Below are 12,864 nucleotides of genomic sequence, written 5' to 3' on the forward strand. Positions count from 1 at the left end.
GTCCTTTGTAGTGGACTACTGCTGGATATTGGTACAGCACCTGTCCAGTCTATCGTATCCGCATTTCTCACACCTTTGGGTTCACCAACTTCAGAGAGCGCAGCTTTGGTTTTATATACCAAACTGGGTAACTTCACCTCTGTTCAGTCCACAACTTGGCTCCGAGCTCTCGGCCGCCTGCCGCTTTAGTTCTCCAGCTAATTTGCACACTGATGTGTACCTTAGCTCTAATGTGGTATCAGTGTACACTGGAGGAATGCCACTTTCAACCAGCTTCAGCTTTCAACTGATTGCAACAAGTTTATGAACTGTTCCAATGTTACCTCCTCTGGACCACCATTTAACGCAAGAAGGGTATGGTTTAATAATTATATTCTACACTAATTACTTTTCAATTCTAATTATTTTCAGAATTACGATTTTAGAAATCAATACCGGTTTATTTTTGTTTTAATCTTGAAACACGGAACACTAGCAGCTGCTATTATTTAACCTGCATTTCCCCGCAAATATGCAATAGAAACCTGAGCAGGAAAGAATGATTTTACAAACGTTTAATCTGTGAAATAATTTGAGATAAATTTCAAATCACCTGGCTTGAGGAAGATGGAAAACAGATGGAGATTTCTTATTTTTGATGCATAGCCCAAAATAATGTCTCAAGTGATTTATGCAACAGGACAGATTCTTTTTTAAATTCTCCGAGCCTTCACTGGCATTTGATTTTTCACCATTGTTTCATATAAGTAAACAAATTTTCTCTCTCTGCTGCCCTCTCCTGGAGGTTTAATGCTGAGCTGTACACTAAGGTCCCTCAGGGAAGTAATCATCAAAAGACGTACAAGGCACAAATGGGCCACGGCCCGTCATGTCTCCAGCCATTTCATTATGGCTGATTCATTACTCTCTCAACCCCATTCTTCTGTCTTCTTCCTGTAACCTTTGATGCCCTCGCTAATCAAGAATCTATCAATCTCCACTTTAAATTACCCAATGACTTGATCTCCTTAGCTGTCTTTGAGAATAAATTCCACAGATTCACCACCCCCTGGCTAAGGGAAGGCCTCATCGTCTACATTCTAAAGGGATGTCCTTATATTTTGAGACCATGCCCTCTGGTCCCGGGCTCTCCCACTATTGGAAACATCCTCTCCATGTCCACTCTATCCAGGCCTTTCAATATTCAATGGGCTTCAATGAGATGCCCACTTATTCTTCTAAACTCCAATGAGTACAGGCTCCAATCAATCCACCGTCTTAAGGTTTGACATCTCGCTCATGCGTTCTTGTACATTGGGGCTGCTGAAAAAATGTGGATCTTTTCTTTTGAAGAGGTGCTTTGGAGTGTTAACTAGAATAACAACTGCAAAAATCTTCCTGTACACCACTGGAGTTTTGAGTGTGCTAGATTTGTGGAGCTTTACCTTGCAAAGAACTTTTCTGATAATTTGGGCCTTATTCTATTTCTTACAGAATCCCAGGGTAGTGACATTCATGTACCAATTTATGCTGATATAGATTAGATTATGAGGACACGCAGTCCTCTTTTATTGTCATTCAGTAATGCATGCATTAAGAAATGATACAATGTTCCTCCAGAATGATATCACGGAAACACAAGACAAACCAAAACTGAAAAACTGACAAAAACCACATAATACACATGCTTTGGCCACTTTATTACATACAGGAGAGGCATCTGCTGTGGTCTTCTACAGCCGTAGCCCATCCACTTTGACGTTTGATGTGTTGAGCAAACTTTGAAGAAAGTAATGTGTGGTTATTTGAGTTACAGGCACTTTCCTGTCAGCTTGAACCATTCTCCTCCGACCTCTCTCATTAACAATGCATGTTTGCCCACTGAACTGACGCTCACTGGATGTTTTTTGTTTTGGGGTTTGGGTCATGTTCTTATTTTTGTTTACAACACAGCAGGGTAACAGGCCCGATTACACCTGTTTGAATAGTTAACCTACCAACCCGTATGTCTTTGGAATGTGGGAGGAAACTGGAGCACCCGGAAGAAATCCATGTGGTCACAGGGAGAATGTTCAAATTCAGTACAGACAGTAGTAGGATTAAACCACGGTCCAAGGCACCGTGATAATGTTAGGCTAACTGCAGACCCAAAACCTGGATACTTCAGGGAATCGTGAACAGATTTCTTTAATATCAGCCAGGCCACATCTTCATCGTGTGACTGGGAAACAACCTGAAATAGAAAGATTGGGGCTTTTTTTTTTCTTTCCATAATTCAACACCTGGAATCTTTTGTGTCTCCAGTAGAGTTGGAAATGTTTTTGCAAAACCACAGAAGTTCTCACCTCTGCCCTGCTGGCCTCTGAGCCTCCTATGGGGAGCCAAACCAATGTCACAAGGACTTTAGGGACACTTCCAGGAGGTGCTCTTGATCAAGGTCACGTAAACATTTCCCCCTTGGCTTCCACGAGCTGTTGGGCATGGCAGTGGGTCAGAGAGAAGTGAAACACATCGAAGTACTACTGAGCAACTGGTGGGAGTTAAACACGCCTTATTATTCTTTTATTTGGCACTGCCTGTTTATTTTGATACTTAAAGTAATTTCCATGTCTTTGCATTAGAACATAGAACAGCACAGTATAGACCAGGCCCTTCAGCCCTCAATGTTGTGCTGATCTTTTAACCCACTCCAAGATCAATTTAACCCTTCCCTCCTACATAACCCTCCATTTTTCTTTTATCCAGGTGCCTATCTAAGAGTTTCAAATTTCCCTAATGTACATTCCTGCCTTTGCCACCACACCTGGCAGGATGTTCCATGCACTTGCCACTCGATGTGGTTTTAATTTTTAAAAAACTACCTCTGATATCCCTGCTATACTTTCCTCCAATTACCCTAAAATAAGTCTCCTTGTATTGACCATTTTCGCCCCGGGGAAAAAATCTCTGGCTGTCCTCTCGACCTATGCCTCTTATCATCCTATACACCTCTATCAAGTCACCCCTCACCCTCCCTCGCTCCAAAGAGAGAAAAGGCCTAACTCACTCCACCTCTCCTCATATGACGTACTCTCTAATCCAGGCAGCAGCCTGGTAAATCTCCTCTGCCTCCTCTCCAAACCTTCCACCTCCTTCCTACAATGAGATGACCAGAACTGAACACAATACTCCAAGCGTGGTCCAACCAGACTTTTATGGAGTTGCAACATTTGCTCACAGCTCTTCAAAGCAATCCCACGACTATTAAAGGCCAACACACCATACGCCTTCTATCCACCCTAACAACTTGTGCGGCAACTTTGAGGGGTCTACAGATGTGGACCCCAAGCTGGTCCACCACACCGCTAAGAAACCTGCCATTAAAACTGAACTCTGCCTTCAAGTTTGACCTCCCACAGTGTATCATTATGCTGCTGTTGCCAAGCAACAAGTCTTATAAGATAGTATTAATAACTCCGATTCTAATTCTGATCACTGGCATCCTGGCCAATAATAGTCTCCAAGTAAAAGTGTAAAGAAATCAGATTATTTGCTCAGATCAACACTCATGTCCATGGGAACAGGCTGCACTCATAATAATAATAGGCATCCGTTAGTCTCGTGAGACCATGGATTTGTGCCTTGGAAGGTTTCTAGGGCGCAGGCCTGGGCAAGGTTGTATGGAAGACCGGCAGTTGCCTATGCTGCAAGTCTCCCCTTTCCACACCACCGATGTTGTCCAAGGGAAGGGCACTAGGGCCGATACAGCTTGGCACCAGTGTCATCGCAGAGCAATGTGGGGTTAAGTGCCTTGCTCAAGGACACAACACACTGCCTCAAATGAGGCTCGAACTAACAACCTTCAGAGCACGAGACCGACGCCTTAACCACTTGGCCACGCGCCAATGCAGGCTGCACTCAGATTAGTTGTTAAATATGCATATTTTCTTGGTAGTATTTTTATTTGCAGTTTGTCTTTTTTATGCACACTGTTTTATTTGTCTTTGTTTATGTATACTCAGTGGCCACTTTATTAGGTACACCTGCTCATTAATGCAAACATCTAATCAGCCAATCATGTGGCAGCAACTCAGTGTATAAAAGCATGCAGACATGGTCAAGAGGCTCAGTTGCTGTTCAGACCAAACATCAGAATGGGGATAAAATGTGACTTTAACCGCAGAATGATTGTTAGTATCAGATGGGGTGGTTTGAGTATCTCAGAAACTGCTGATCTCCTGGGATCTTAACGTTAACAGTTTCTAGAGTTTACAGAGAATGGTGAGAGAGACAAAAAACATCCAGCGAGCAGCAGTTCTGTGGGTGAATGAGAGAGGTCAGAGGAGAATGGCCAGGTTAGTTCAGGACAGGAAGGTGACAGTAACTCAAATAACCATGCATTGCAACAGTGGTGTGCAGAAGAGCATCTCTGAAAGCTCAACACATTTAACCTTGAAGAGGATGGGTTACAACAGCAAAAGACCACAAACATACACTCTGTGGCCACTTTATTAGGTATGGGAGGCAGCTAATAAAGTGGCCACAGTGTAATTTCCTGTCTCGACATTTTCAATATGTCAGCAAATGGCAGCTGAACAAAGGGCGTTGGACTGAGTTCTGCTCCGGCCAACTTTGCATAACCGATTCCACTTATTGATTTAACAAGAAGGGGGTTAGGAAGCAGCCGACAATGACTTTCAGGCCTCTTACGCATCACCCATAATTATTGTCATCTCGAGTCTGCAAGGAGCAGACTGCAGAGGGCAGCAGCCAAGAGGGAACGTGTTTGCCCTTTGCAGGGGCTGGCCAACGATTCCCACAGGGAATCTTCTCCTGTGTCTGTTGCCCTATGTCCCTTTTTATGTGCTCTGATAACTCCAGCAGCAGAACACCACGTACACTCAGTGGCCACGTTATTAGCTACTTCCTGTACTTAATAAAGTGTCACAAGATGGCCTCTAAGTGTATAGTGTTTTTCATAAATTCTACTTTATTCTTTATTTCCCTGTAAATGCCTGCAAGAAAATAATTCTCAAATAGAAAATGGCAACGTTTCTGTGCCAGCTGCTGGTGGCACCAGACTTTGAGGTGAGTAGTCTCAGGTTAGAATCCAGTCGGCTCCCTTGCACGCTTTCCATCTGTGCTGGGTTGAGCGTCGAGTTAGCAACTCGGCTTCAGAAAAAAAACAGACAAAAAACGATAAAGAAACGGCAAGGTTGCCTGATGTGCCACGAGGCATGGAAATGAACAACAAAACAAATACATGTATGTACTTTGATAACGTTTACTTTATCGTTGATGTATTCAAACATTGACTACACTTGTTCGTTGATGGCACCCACCTGGCTTCACCTATCACCTTCCAGCTCACATCCTTCCCCTCCTCCCCTCTTTTTACATTCTGGCATCTACCCCCTTCCTTCCCAGTCCTGAAGAAGGGACTCTTCCCAAAACATCGACTGTTTATCCATTTCCATCGATGCTGCCTGACCTGCTGAGTTCCTCCAGCACTTTGTGCGTGCTGCTTTTGATGGCTTTGGGTCGACTTGATCTTCTGAAAGGTGCATTCCAATTTCAATGTCTGTCTTGCCAATAAATGATGTGGTTGAGAAGGGTTTTGTGAAGTTGACAGTCCTTCAAAAGTACAAGAAATAAAATTAAGTCCTGAATCAGAAGTGTGGAGTTACTGAGTTGATTTTATACAAAATGTTTGGGACATCTAAGTTTATTACTAATGTGTAATAGTGGGAATAAGTGCAGCACAGTATGCAAATTCATTCCTTCTTGTCAACAAGTTTACTGCAGTGTAAGCAACGTTAGGTGAACAGGTGAACACATTTACCTGCAGCGCAGAGTTAGGGGCAGCATGGTAGGGTAGTGCAACTCGCACAAAATGCTGGAGGAACTCAGCAGGCCAGGCAGCATCTGTGGAAAAAAGTACAGTTGACATTTCGCCCTGAAACCTTTCAGCAGGTCTCACCGGTAGTGTAGTGGTTAGCACAACACTTTACAGTACAGGTGACTGAGGTCAATTCCCGTCGATGCCTGTAGGGCACTTGTATGTATTCTCAGTGACTCCGTGGGTTTCCTCCGAGTGCCCTGGGTTCTTCCCACAGTACCAGTTGGTAGTTTAATTGGTTATGGTAAACTATTCCATGATTAGGCTCAGATTAAATCAGTGGGGGGGTGGAGGTAGGGGACGAAAAGGCGAACCGGTCTGTAGGTTAATTGGTCATTGTAAATTGTCCTGTGATTAGGCTCAGATTAAATCGGGGGATTGCTGGACAGTGTGGCTCGCAGGGCTGGAAGGGCTTATTCCACACTGTACCTCAATAAATAATAAATAAATAAACTATGTTTGCTGAACAGATACTTTCTAACACATTAGGTGCAGTGTAAGTGATATTAAGTCAACCGATTTTCTTGAATGGAACTGCATGTTCAAATTTCAAAGTAAATTTATTACCGAAGTATAACCTGTACGTGTCCTCATATACTGTACCACGCTGGGATTCTTTTTTTTTTGCTGGCAGTCGCAGTAGAACAAAGAAATACAATAGAATCAGTGTAAAACTACACACAAGCACCAATAAACACCCACTGTACAAAAGAAGACAAACTATTCAAGTAAAAACAAACAGCACTGAGAACATGAGTTATAGAGTCCTCGAGAGTGAGTTTGGAGGCTACATAATCGTTTCAGGGTTTTGGTGAGTGAAATGATCCATGCCTGTTGGTTGTAGGTTAATAACTGTTCTTGAACCTGGTGGTGAGGGACCTCACACACGAGTGCAGGAAGGGACACCACTGGTGTGAGGATAACTTGCCTCGTGCTTAGTGGGTGCCAAGCCTGACTGTGGAATTTAAAGCGGCTGCTGCCGGAAAGGAGCTCAGTATTTCAATGCTGTGGACACATGTGTTGGTGAACTAGAGAGGGGTGATATTGGTGATGTAGAGAGGGGTGACTGTGTTAGTGAACTAGAGAGGGGAGACTGTGTTAGTGAACTAGAGAGGGCTGATATTGGTGAACTAGAGAGGGCTGACTGTGTTAGTGAATTAGAGAAGGGCGATATTGGTGAACTAGAGAGGGGTGATGTACTGGAGACGGGAGACAATATGTGTTAGTGAACTAGAGAGGGGTGATATTGGTGAACTAGGGAGGGCTGACTGCGTTAGTGAATTAGAGAGGGGAGATGGTTCTCTGCTTGTCCTGTTGTGTTATACACATGACAAAATCGTGCATTTGAGACATATCACATCTGACTGAGAGTGAACAAGTGATTATATCACATATTGGCAGCAATTACCATGGACCACACGAAGAGTATAAAGATTAATCTTTAAGCATTGTTAATTCCTCTGCTTCTAATAACTGATGGTTGCTAGCAGCTGAATCAGAATTAGATTTATTATCACAGACATGTGTTGTCAAATTTGTTGTTTTGTGCCAGCAGCAAGTGTAAGACATAAAAAATTACTATAAGTTACAACAATAAATTTTTAAAAACAGTGCAGCAGAGGAGAATAGAGAGGTAACATTCATGGACAGTTCAGAAATCTGATATAGACCATAAGGCATAAAGCAGAATTAGGCCATTTGGTACATTGAGCCTGTGCCAGTATTTATCTATTTATTTATTGTGAAAAGCTCGGAATAGGCTCTCCCAGCCCTTCAAGCCACTCCGCCCAGCAGTCGCCCAGTTTAACCCTAGCTTAATCACAGGACAATTTTCAATGACCAACCAATCGGCCCATCTTCGGTCTGTGGGAGGAAACCAGAGCACCCGGAGGAAACCCACGCGGTCACAGGGAGAACGTACAAACTCCTTACAGACAGCGGCAACATGGCTGATTTTTGTCCCTCCCAACCCCATTCTCCTGCCTTTTCCTTGTCAAGAACCTATCAACTTCCATTTAAAATATACCCAGTGACTTCCACAGATTCACTGCTCTCTGGCTAAAGAGGGATGAGGCCCTGCAAGATGGATTGGAAGAGCGAGGGCACCCTTACAAATTCAAGGTTGCAGTAAAGTCATGGAGCAAAACAGCCTGGATGGAGAGCCTTTGGCCCAAACAGTCCATACAAACCATGGTGACCACCCAGCTAGTCCGAATGTCCTGCATTTTGTCCATCTCTCCCTGAGCCCTGACCCTACATCTGCCTATCAAGATTATTTATTGTCACTTGTCAGTACACAAATGTAAAGGAGAACAAAATGATTGTTACTCCAGATCTGATACAGCGTAAACGCTACAAGCATAAAGAACACAGTGAAAAAGCACAATAAATATAAGTACCTAACATTGGATTATATATGTACATAAAGTGACACTAGGTACAGAAGTATCTGTATGCAGGGTGACTCTGACGGGGAGTGCCAAAGGGGTGGTGGTGAGGTGGGTTCATGGGTGGAGGTGTTGGATTGGGGGAAGTAGCTGTTTTTGTGTCTAGTGGTCCTGGCGTGGCTGCTGTGTACTCTCCTCCCTTGATGGCAGTCCATGAACAGGGTGGGTAGGATCCTTCATGATATTGCTGGCCTTTTATCATCGTAGGTGACACTATTGTAACCACCATAACCACTTCCTCTGGCAGCGCGTCCCACGCGCTCACTTTCTCTGTGAGAACTATTCCTAAGATGTTGAGTGAGAGCCTTCAGGATCCTATATGTCTTCCCCGATGGTAGTAATGAGAAGAGGGCACTTTCCAAATGATGAGGGCCCTTAAAAATTAACATTCCCTAATTAAATATATTACTTATTTATGATTCCACTGATGCAAAGTGATCAGTCCGAAGTCCGGCTGGTTCCTAAACACGTTGTTGTTTTGGAATGAGCTGCTGAAATTACACCCATGTTAGTTTCATTAGACTTACTGATATATTTCTGGTCACCGCTGACTATCAAGGTAACAGCACTCAGTGTAATTTAGCACAAAATTCAGGAACACACATGTGGAGTTAAAGGCAAGGATCCAGAACCTTCTGTCCTAGATGTTCCAGACTTCCATGAAAAGGCATCTTACTGTCTGATCTTTACTGAAATCGGCTGACTGTTGGTGTACTTGACTATCAATGCATGTTTATTTCAAAGCTATAAAACTAATGTGGAAAAGCACTTTGCAGCTCAGAAAATAAATGTACTAGTGTAGAGCATTATTTCATCAGCTTTTAATTGCTGGAGATTTAATATTTTTGCACTTTCTCAATTTGTTCTCTTGCCATTTTCCCTCCTCCCCTTCCTCACTTTGCAGAAAGCAAAAACATCGCAACATTTGGGTCAAACTCCCATCTTTGCGAAACAACAGCACTCACACGTAACTGAGTCTCACTAGCATTGCCTTGTACATCAATCAACGCTTTTCAGTGTGAAATCTTCATTTTCTCTTCAAAGTCGGTTTAAACACCATTAATTTTTAATGTGCACAGTTTACTCAATCCTGTGACTTACAAAGAAGATGCAGAATGCAGGAACTAAATTCAATTACTCCCTTCAAAACTGTACACAGCACATTGAGACATTTTATTACCAAGTATCTTTTGTTTGCCTCTCTTCCCACTGTAATTGTGTTCTCATCTCGTTGCTGTCATGTTCATCACTGTTTTCCTTTGAGTAAGGTACCAGCATGAGCTGTACCTATGATTCAAGATTCAGGATTGTTTAATGTCATTTCCAGGACACAAGTGTAAAGGAGAACAAAATAATTGTTACTCTGAATCCGATGCAGCACAAAAAAAAAACCATGAAAAGATAAAGAACACAATAATTTAAAAAACACATTAAATAGAAATACATACGATAGCTCATATACAGCCTCAGGCATACGTAAAAAGATTCTGTAATGTGAAGATGCTTTCAAAATTAATGGAGTTTCTAAATATCAAAAAAATTACTATGAAGAGCAGTATACAGTAAAACAAATTAGATCAGCTTTTGGTGTGACCACTCTTTAAAACTACATCAATTCTTTTAGGTACACTATCACGCAGTTTTATAAGAAAATTGGCTGATAGATTGCTCCAAGCATCTTGGAGAACTTGGCCATAATTGTTCTGCAGACTTCAGCTATCTTGCTTGCTTCTGTCTCTCCAGGTCATCCCAGACAGTCTTAATGATATTGAGATCAAGGCTCTGTGGAGGCTATGCTATCTGAAACAATATAAAAAAAAAGTCTAGGGTACCTAAGACACTTGAACATACTGTAGATTGATTGTATGCCCATAAAACAACACTAGACACAGGAGTGTCTGTACATAAAGTGACTCTGACAGGAAAAGATAAAGTAGTGGTGGTGGGGGTATGGAGGTATTGATCAGCCTTACTGCTTGTGTTTTCTGATTTAATTACTTCCGAGTTTCTTTACCACAGACATCTGCATGTCAGTTTTCCTTCAGTTTACTGTTTGGGATTATTCACTGTGGGGTTTCATGCATTCTTTCTTCTGTGCAGTGAGCAAAATAATACACTGCCTCTCAAGCAATGAATCCCACATCCAGCTTTCCAAGATCCAAACTCTTCTTGAAAGGGAAATTGCAGCTTATTTTATTGTACAATAAATCCAATCGTAGCATCCTGTTGTAAATGAAGATAAAATAATGGAATTCTAGAAAAAAAATAGAAAGCGCAGGAATATTCAGCTGACCAGTTAGTATCTGCAGAAAGAAAAACAGAGATGACATATTTTGGTTTTTATTTTGTATAGATCACTCAACAAAACTCTTTCCTGAAGAAAACCGTTCAAAATAAACAGCAGGTCAGGCAGCATCTGTGGAGAGAAAGCAAAGATCACTGGCATTGTGCAGGGCACTGACTACCTGTTTAGTCTGTTTACCTCTACAAATAGTACTTACAGCATTTAGAGCAACACACACAAAATGCTGGAGGAACACAGCAGGTCAGGCAGCATCTACGGAGAGGAGTAAAGAACTGACGTCAGCTCTTTATTCTCTCCGTGGAGGCTGCCCAACCTGCTGAGTTCCTCCAACATTTTGTGTGTGTTAGTCTGGATTTCTAGCATCTGCAGGATCCTGTGTTCACTTACAACACTTTCTGTATTTATTTCAGATGTCCAGATGCCCAGCATCTTCAGTGTTTGCTTTCATATAAATATTCTGTGTGTTTGGCTCCTTTTTATATAACGTTATTCAATCTAGATAACGAAAATGTAATGTGAACAAAGTTACCAGAGAGACACTGAAGCTAGTGGATGCAGAGTGTTTTATTCCACAAAGTGAGACACTCTTGCTAAAGATCAAAGGTAACAGCGGGACAATTCTATAGTTACAATGTATCTGCAATGCTTCTTTTGAATTACATATAGTTTTCACACCTCCTTCTTCACATCCACACTCTAGATACCCAAATTGAATGTTAATCAGTATTGTCTGGTTTGAGATCAATGCCAGGAAAACTATTGTTCAGGGCTGAATTCTAAATTCCACCTACAATCCATGTTCAAATGTGAAGAATGGCTGCTGTTGAACTTAATATACCCTAACTTCAGAATATGCTCAAACATATAACATTGTTCACTTTAGATATTGAAAATACAATGTCAATGACATTTAAAGATGAGAACAAGAAGCTACAAAAGTAACACAAAGTATGTATAAATTAATGATTAAACCATCGAATGAGGATGGCGCCAGGGTAGTGTAGCGGATAGCATGACACTATCACAGCTCGGAGCGTCGGAGTTCAGAATTCAATTCTGACATCACCTGTAAAGAGCCTGTACGCCCTCCCTCTGGAATGTGCGTTTTTTTTTTCCGGGTGCCCTGGTTTCCTCCCACAGTCCAAAGACATACTGGTTGGTAAGTTCATTGCCCATTGTCCCGTGGTTAGGCTAGGGTTAAACTGGGGGCTGCTGGAGGATGTGTCTCAAAGGGCTGGAAGGGCTTATTCCACATAGTGTCGCAATAAAATAAGTTGATTTATTAATGCAGACACTCTTTTCTTTATTCCCTCCGTTCCAGGATCATCATGGAAATGAAGGTAGCAGCTCATATAAACATTTTTCCAAAGATGTCTGCCATGTGCTGTAAGTTGTTCCAAAAAAATACTTTTTTTCTTGTAAGATTTAGTGAGTGTCTGTCAGCAAATCGTTCACATGAATTCAGTACCAGAGAAATCTACACCTGTTTCTGAAATATGGGGGGGGGGGTGTCTTAAAATTTAAATAAACTGCCAAAGAGCTGAGTACACATCCACAACAAAGCTTGGGGGAAGATGATCTGCGCAGAGGGACTCTAGATGCAACGTGATTTTACTCGGCTGTGGGGGGCTGACCATGTGCTTCTCACTTATAGAAGACATCACCTGCAACAAAGCTTGCGAGAAGATGGTCTGCCCAGATGGACTCCAGTTGCAATGTGATTCGATCTGGCTGTAGGGGCCTGTCTTTGGCCAGCAGACTTCGTGCTTCCTTATATCTTGGGATGGAGAAACAACAGAAGGTACTGAGGTAATGCTGGTAGTTGCTGCTCTTCTAAATCGTTTTTTTTTTAAATATAGTCAGTGGCTATTAGATACAACTATACAATTGTTCATTAATGCAAATATCTAATCAGACAATTTTGTGGCAGCAACTCAATGCATGAAAGCATCCAAACCGTGGAAAGGTTGTTGGTGCCAGACAGGGTGGTTTGATTTTCTGAGGAACTGGGATTCTCACGCACAACAGTCTCTAGAATTTACAGAGACTGGTGCGAGAAACTGAAAATATCCAATGAGTGGCAGTTCTGTGGGTGAAAACACCTTGAGAGAGGTCGGAGGAGAATGGCCAGACTGGATAAAGCAGACAGGAAGATGACGGTAACTCAAATGACCATGCATTGCAACGGTGGTGTGCAGAAAAGCATCTCCAAACACACAACACATCAAACCTTGAAGTGGACGGGCTACAGCAGG

General features: G+C 42.3%; 1 long non-coding RNA gene across 1 annotated transcript; it reads left to right on the top strand.

Annotated features, from left to right (window-relative positions):
- Positions 1 to 263: 263 nt before the first annotated feature.
- On the top strand, positions 264 to 12,412 carry LOC134360055 (uncharacterized). Its single transcript, XR_010021240.1, has 3 exons — positions 264 to 354; positions 11,931 to 11,995; positions 12,264 to 12,412. It is a non-coding gene; the product is annotated as an uncharacterized LOC134360055 (long non-coding RNA).
- Positions 12,413 to 12,864: the final 452 nt, after the last annotated feature.

This window comes from Mobula hypostoma, chromosome 21, assembly GCF_963921235.1.
Source record: "Mobula hypostoma chromosome 21, sMobHyp1.1, whole genome shotgun sequence".
Taxonomy (NCBI): Eukaryota; Metazoa; Chordata; class Chondrichthyes; order Myliobatiformes; family Myliobatidae; genus Mobula; species Mobula hypostoma.